Source organism: Meles meles, chromosome Y (genome assembly GCF_922984935.1).
Source record: "Meles meles chromosome Y, mMelMel3.1 paternal haplotype, whole genome shotgun sequence".
NCBI classification, from domain to species: domain Eukaryota; kingdom Metazoa; phylum Chordata; class Mammalia; order Carnivora; family Mustelidae; genus Meles; species Meles meles.
Genome location: NC_060088.1, coordinates 8,576,848 through 8,584,818, shown reverse-complemented (window position 1 = coordinate 8,584,818; position 7,971 = coordinate 8,576,848).

The window sequence follows — 7,971 nt, the reverse complement described above, 5'->3', positions numbered from 1 at the left end:
TTAAAGGGCTTGTTTTTTTAAAAAATATTATTATTATGTTCAGCAACCCAAGTTATCATACATTATAAGTTTTTGATATAGTGTTCAATGATTCATTAGTTGCGTATAATATCCAGTGCTCATCATAACATGTGCTGTGCCTCCTCAGTATCCATTACCAGGTTACCCAGTCCCAAAATACCTCTCCCTTCTGTAACCCTCAGCTTGGTTCCATAGTCCTGAGTCTCACGTGGTTTGTCTCCCTCTCTGACTCCCCCCATTCAGTTTTCCCTTCCTTGTAGTATTGCCCATGTTATTCCTCATGTTCAGCCTATGAGTGAAACCATATGATATTTGTCTTTCTCTGCTTCACTTCTTTCATTTAACATAATACCCTCCAGTTCCATCCATTTCAGTTAAAATGGTTGGTGTTCAATCTTACTGATGGCTGAGGAATGTTCTGTTGCATATATAGAGCATTACTTCTTTATCCATTAGTCCTTGGAAAGGCGTCTCAGCTCCCGCCACAGTTTGGCTATTGTGGACACTGCAATCCCTTCAATATATGCAGTTTATTTTCCTCAGAATAAAGCCGATTGATAAACATAGCTATAGCAATAACTGGGGGCCTGTAAAATAAACTAATTGTGTCAAATAGTGCTTTCCAGTGCTCTTCCATAAGGATTAGCTATAATACAGAAGGTCACTGACTTAAACCTGGGCCTTACTGTGAGGGCCTGTATGAGGGTCTGGTTAGCTAGAGGAACTTACTTGCAAACTCTGTATATAGGGGCTGGCCAGGCTGGATGGAGACATCCAATCGGTGGGGCGTGCATATATTTACTGTGGTATGTTGCAATCTCATTGGCCACCTGTGTGTGGGCCGGGCTCAACCACCTCTATAAAAGTTAGTCTATGAGGCTGGGGGTGGGAGTAGTAGGAGGGATAGTAGTAGCCATTGGGATAGTAGTAGTTGTTGGGATAGCTGTTGGGATAGTCGTTGGGTGATAGTTGTTGGGAGCCTCACCGCTGTGAGCAGCCTCGCCACTGTGAGGGTAGTCGTCAGGGATCAGCCTTGTCCTGGGAGCGGCCTCACCAGAGCGGTGTCATCTGGGGAGCAGCATCATGGGATGCAGAGTCTGCTTCATCTGGGTTGTCGTCCTTGTCATCGTCGTCATCGTTGCCTCTTTGTAAGAGATGGTCCTGACCGGTCGGTTTGATTTTTGATGCTGGTGTGAAATAAAACTTTGCTTGACTTTCGCTTTGCATCAGTCTCACTCCTTTGATCATGGACCCTAACACTGGGGGCTCATCCATGATCAAACGACAAGAACTGATCTAGCATCGGAATTTCTGGGAAAAGCCTCTGGAGGTGTTGGAATCTTGTCTGTCTGTCTGGTTGGAGCTCCAGGGTATGGCCCACGGGGGAGAATCTGGATGCAGCCATGCTCCCCAGGGCTGGAGTGGTTGTGGGGATTCCCCATCCCTCTGCTGATAGATCGATGAGTCCCCCTGGATGGTCGGGGGATTTGAGTCCCCCTAGATGGTCAGGGGGTTTGAGTACCCTTGGGCTGTCCTGGGGGTTCAAGTTCCCCTAGGTGGTCAGGGAATCACCAGGGGGTTCGAGTCCCCCTCAGTGGTCAGGGGCCTTCTAGGGGTTCGAGTTCCCCTGGGCAGTCTCTGGGGGTTGAAATAGCCCTAGGTGGCCACCGGGGACTGAGAAAATCCCCACCAGCAGCAGGTTCTGGGTAAGGACCTCTGGGTCTGCAGTTGTTTTTGTGTTGTCTTTATGTTGTCTGTTGTGCGTGAAGGAATGGGCAAGCAGAGAGTATGGGCACTGTGACTTTCATCTCTTTGTTCCTCATAAATAGACGTGGGGTTTCTCCTTCACTCATTTCTTGTGTTAAAAGCTATAACTGGAGTCAACTGAGGTTAGTCTAACTCGGGGCAGAGACTTTAAGGAATATTCCCAAGCAGCTGCCAAAACTCCCTTTGGTTTGGGGAATTCCTTGCCTTCTCTGGCCCAAGGTGGACTGCCTAGCCCCTCCCCATTGCTGGCGGGAAAGCATGGCATCTGAAGTGGAATGGGCCCAGGTGGAACGTGAAATCTCTTAGCAAAGAGATGACTGAACTGATGGTTAATTGTCTGTCTCGGGGTTTTAATGGCTAAATGTTAAAGTAGCTTTCAGAGTCTTTGGTAACCTGAAGCTTTGAAGTTTTGCTTGGATGACAAATGGGATGAAGTGCTAGGGGGCTGGTTGCTTGAGCTAGGTTTGTGCTTTTGAAATCTGTTGGTAAACATGTTTTGTGCTTAACTGCTGTTGCAACAGTTCACCATTGGTTAATATTCAGTCTTCACTAGAGATTGAGATGTTTCTGAGAAAATCTAAATGGTTTTCTCTTTGCCTGCCCAGAATTGTAAATGAGATCTCTTTGACTCATGAGGCTTTTCCTTCATATGCTAAGTTACTCAGCAAGTACTACTAAATCAATGATAAACCTTGTGTTACATTTGGGTAAATGCTGTAATTACTTCAGAGGTTCTATACATTTCCTAAAGTTTTAGTGTTTTGATAAGGTCATCATTTAATATTTAATCATATCTATTCTGAGTTTTTGTCATTTGTAATTGTTTTAATTCTCTTGTAAGATGAATTTTGCCTTAAAGGAAATTCCTATGGGAGACTTTCAGAACAAATACAGGTCTTTGATACGTCAAAAAGCTGAAACTGAATTTCCAGAAGTAAAAGTTCCACTCGGACTAATCCAGAATTAGTACAGTGACTCAAGGTAAGAACGAGTCTCCAGGAGCTTTCCTAGGAAGGCTTATTGAAGCCTATAAAATGTATAACGCGATCGACCCTGAGGCACCCGAAAATCAGAGGGCAGAGAATCTTGCTTTTGCCAGTCAGTCAGCCCCAGATATAAGGAGGAAACTTCAGAAGATTGAAGGATTTGAAGGGAAGACTCTGAGTTAGTGGGAATAGCAGAAAAGGTGTTTAACAAGAGGGATGCACAGGAGGATGAAAAACAGACAAAAAGCTGGTTAAGGTTTTGGCATTACATGAGGCAGGTAGGGGATGATAAATGGAAGGAAAAGCTTAAGCACAGAGAAGGCAGGTAGGAAGACTTAGATTCAGATTAGTGTGCTTACTGTAAGGAAAAAGGACACTGGGCCAGAGAGTGCCCCAAAAGGAAGACGGCAATGCTGGCCACCAGAGTAAAAATTAAGGTCGAGGGGAAATTAGTTGATTTTCTTGTAGACACGGGAGCCCAATTTTCATCATTACTTAAACCTATGGGAAAACTATCTGGAGAAGAAGTCTGGGTACAAGGAGCATGTACCTTGGCACAGCGAGACATAAATGGACAATAGAATGGACTTTAAATTTGGCCTTGGTAGTAATGAAACATCGATTTTTGGTCCTCCCTAATGGCCCATATAACGTCATTTGAAGAGAACTCCTCCACAAGTTACGAGCTGGCATTCAGTTCTTGGAAGGAGACATGACTATAACCTTGAGACAACTCACTGTACAGGTGCTTAAGGAAGCTGTAGATGAATACCTCCTTTACGAGCCACTCTCAAAACCAGAGGAGACAAACAGGGGGAGTCTTCTCCAAACCCTACAGGTCGAGTTTCCTGAGGTCTGGGCAGAAGGGAAGCCCCCTGGCTTGGCCAGGGACCAACCTCCAGCGGTGGTAAAATTAAAGGCGATGACTATGGCTTTCCACGTTCGGCAGTACCCCCTTCCCCAGAAAGCAAAGGAAGGGATCAGAAAACACACTAACTACCCCTGAGGAGCCGGGATCCTAGTTCCTTGCAGATCTCCATGGAACATACCTTTGCTGCCCATCAATAAGGCCAAGACTGGAGAGAACCAACCCCTTCAGGACTTGTGGGAAGTTAATAAATGGGTTGAAGATATCCACCCGATGGCGTCTAACCCCTATACCCTACACTCTCTCCTGGGCCCCAAAAGAACTGTGTATACCATCTTAGATCTCAAGGATGCATTTTTCTGCATATCTTTAGCAAGGGTATCTCAACCCCTTTTTGCTTTTGAGTGGTCCGGCCCACAGGAAGGGTTCCAAGGCCAGCTCACCTGGACAAGACTTCCCAAAGGTTCAAGAATTCACCCACCATTTTTGATGAGGCCCTACACAAGGATGTGTGAGTACAGAACCTCCAACCTGGGATTCACTCTGTTCCAGGAAGTTATGACTTGCTAGTAGCCGCTGAGGACTATGAATCATGTTTATGGGGGGACGAGACCTCTCTTATAGACTCACAGGAAAAAGGGCATTGGGTGTCAGCAAAGAAAGCACAGCTCTGTCAGAGCCATGCCACTTTTCTAGGCTTTGATCTCCACAAAGGAGTGTTCTTCACTGTCTGAGGATAGGAAACAGGTGATCACCTGATAACCCCACCTCACCATGTCCCAAGTGAGGGAGTTTCTTGGGACGGTGGGCTACTGTAGACTGTGGATACTACGGTTTCTGGAGATTGTCTGACCTCTCTATGAACTGGTAAAAGGGGAGATCACTATGATAGAGTGGGCAGCTGAGGCAGAAGGATAATTTCAGGAATTACAAACAGCATTACTGAGTGCCCCAGCATTGGCCACCCCAGATGTTACCAAGCCCTTCCACTTGTATGTGGATGAAAAAGCAGGGGTGGTCAAAGGAGTTTTAACTCAGACTCTGGGGCTTTGGCAAAGGCCAGTAGCCTATCTTAGCAAGAAACTATATCCAGTAGCTGCTGGGTTTCCCCCTTGCCTCCGCATAATTGCTGCCACGGCCCTCCTGGTAAAGGATGCAAGTAAATTGACTTTGGGTCAAAATCTCATCATAACCACCACACACGCTATCGAAGGCCTTCTCCAGATTCCACCAGACCGATGGATGACAAACACCTGAGTGACAGGGTATCAGGCCCTCCTCCTCAACAACCAAAAGTGACCTTCTGGCCCCTGGCAGTTCTAAATCCAGCCACGCTGCTGCCAGAGGAGCTGGCTGACCATCCACATGACTTCAGGGAGTTCCTAACCCAAGTTGCAGGAATAAGGCCAGAACTCAGAGACATTCTCCTCCCAGATGCCGAGATGACTCTGTTCACAGATGGGAGTAGCTAGATGGTCAATGGAAAGAGGTATGCGGGGAATGCAGTGATTTCTCCTGAGCAGAAACTCTGGACAGCAGCCCTGCCACACGGAACTTCGGCACAGAAAGCAGAACTGATTGCACTCACTAAGGCACTGCAGATGGCCAAAGGTAAAACCGCCAACATCTATACGGACAGCAGGTATGCCTTTGTTACTCTCCATATGCATGGGGCTATTTATAAAGAAAGGGGCCTATTAACAGCAGAAGGAAAAGGAATTAAAAACAGAGGAGAAATATTGGCTCTCCTCCAGGCTATTTGGGACTCAAAAGAGGTGGCTGTTATTTATTGCCTGGGACACCAAAAGGGGACTGATCTGATTTCAAAAGGAAACCAATTGGCAGATCAAGCCACAAAGCAAGCAGCCTGAGAAACAGTACAAGAACTGGTTCCACTCCTGGCACCAGCCCCACCAGAAAAACTGAACTATTCAGACGAAGATTTAAACTATTTACAAAAATGGGATAAATCGGACTATGAAGGAGACTGGGCTAAAACTAAAACAGGAAAAATCATTCTTCCTCGAAGACTAGGTAAGAAGTTTGTAGACTAGATACATCAGGGTACTCATTTGGGGATATGCAAACTCAAGGAGCTTATAGGCAAGCAGTTCCAGGTTTCTAAATTAGGGCGTATGGTTCAGGATGTAGTTGATAGATGTGCTCAATGCCAGGAAGTTAATGTGGGAAGAACTAAAATGGGAAAAGGTCAAGAGAAAGAGGTAAGGAACCAGGAATTTATTGGGAAATAGATTTTACAGAAATGGAACCCAGAAAAGATGGGCACAAATATATGTTAGTTTTTGTAGATACCTTTTTAGGCTGGGTAGAGTGTTTTTCTGCCAAACATGAGATGGCAGGACCAGTCGCCAAAAAGCTGCTAGAATAAGTAATTCCTAAGTTTGGGCTGCCTCTCACAATGGGGTCAGACAATGGCCCTGCATTTGTGAGTTCAGTCTCACAGGCATTGGCCAAGGCCGTGGGCACTAATTGAAAACTATATTGTGCCTACCAGCCCCAGAGTTCTGGGGAAATAGAGAGAATGACCTGGACTCTTAAAGAGACCTTGACAAAACTAATTCTGGGGACTGGCGGTGGATGGGTGGATCTCCTTCCTTTTGCCCTCCTCCAGGCACGATGTACACCCTATTTAAACAAGGTGACCCCATTTTAAATAATGTTTGGGAGACTCCCCTCCCCCCGCTCTGTCCTCGGCTACAAGAGGTTGCAGAAATAACTGATCGGTCTGTACTTCATTCACAGCAGGCATTACAGTCTGTCTTTAAAAAAAGCCCACGCAGAGATCTGGACTGCCCACACTGGGACTGAGATGGAGGTGAAACCACATCCTTACCAACCCGGGCACTTGTTTTGGATACATCGCAATCAAGTGAGAAATGTGGAGCCTCGCTGGAAGGGACTGATTGCTGTCATCCTGACCACCCCAACAGCAGTCAGAGTAGAAGGCATTAGGGCCTGGATTCACACGGGTCACGTCAAATGAGCTGAGGACAAGGACGTCCCCCAGAGATGGAAGCCACAGCCGATGGACCCCGCTGACCATGAACTAAAGCTAAGACAAAAAAAAAAAAAAAATGTGAGTTCATTGTTGCTCCTATTGTTACCTGTTTATGTAAAGAATAGGTGGGAAATTAGATGAACGGGATTAGGAAAAATGAAAAAGGTTATACAAAGCCGTAAATGGCTAACTCATCCGCTTACTGTGCACTACTGTTACTTTTTGGCCCCTGCATTATAAACACCCTAATGCCATTTGTACCAAGGAAAATTAGAGCAATAAAAATGTTACTCTTACATGTTCAATATAACCCCTTACAACAGGAGAACATGGAACTGGCTGAAAAGTCAAGGATTTGACTAATTTCCAAGGAAAAGGGGGGGAATGTGAGGGCCTGTATGAGGGCCTGGTTAGCCAGAGGAACATACTTGCAAACCCCGGATATAGGGGTGGGCCAGGCTGGATGGAGACATCCAATCAGTGGGGTGCACATATATTTACTGTGGTGTGTTGCAATCTCATTGGCCACCTGTGTGTGGGCCAGGCTCAAGCACCTCTATAAAGGTTAGTCTGTGAGGCTGGGGTGGGGGAGTAGTAGGAGGAGTAGTAGTAGCCATTGGGAGAGCCCCTGGGATAGTCATTGGGTGATAGTTGTTGGGAGCCTTGCTACCTTGAGTGTAGTCGTTGGGTAGCATCCTCATCCAGGTAGTGGCCTCGCCGGAGCATCATCATCCGGGGAGCGGCATCATAGGGAGCAGAGTCTGCGTCATCGGGGTTGTCGTCCTCATCGTCATCCCCTCTTCATCATCGGGATTGTCCTCATCTGGGAAGCGGTGTCATCCAGGGAGCAGTGTCCTCATCCTCATCTCCTCTTCTTAAGAGCTGGCCCTGACCTTTCGGTTTGATTTTCGATGCTTGGTGCAAAATAAAGCTTTGCTTGACTTTTGCTTTGCATCAGTCTTGTTCCTTTGATCATGGACCCTAACACTTACAAAGTTGATTAAGGTAAGTAATGAAGGTGAGGTAAAATAAGGTAGAGTGAGCCCTAATCCATTATGACTGGTGTTGTGGAAGATTAGGAAATTAGGAAACAGACAACAAAATGCACCCATGCATCAACATCTTTCCATTTAAACTTGACTTTCCTTCCCTTTTTCATATACAGGTCACAAAGGGTAAGAAGCTAATAAAGGACTTTCTCACACATATGATGGCAATCCTCACAGATAGCTCATGATTCCAAAGAGCCCTCACTGTTTATTTAGATCTATAGAAGTTGCAGTTGAAATAGGAACACCTGCCTATTTCAG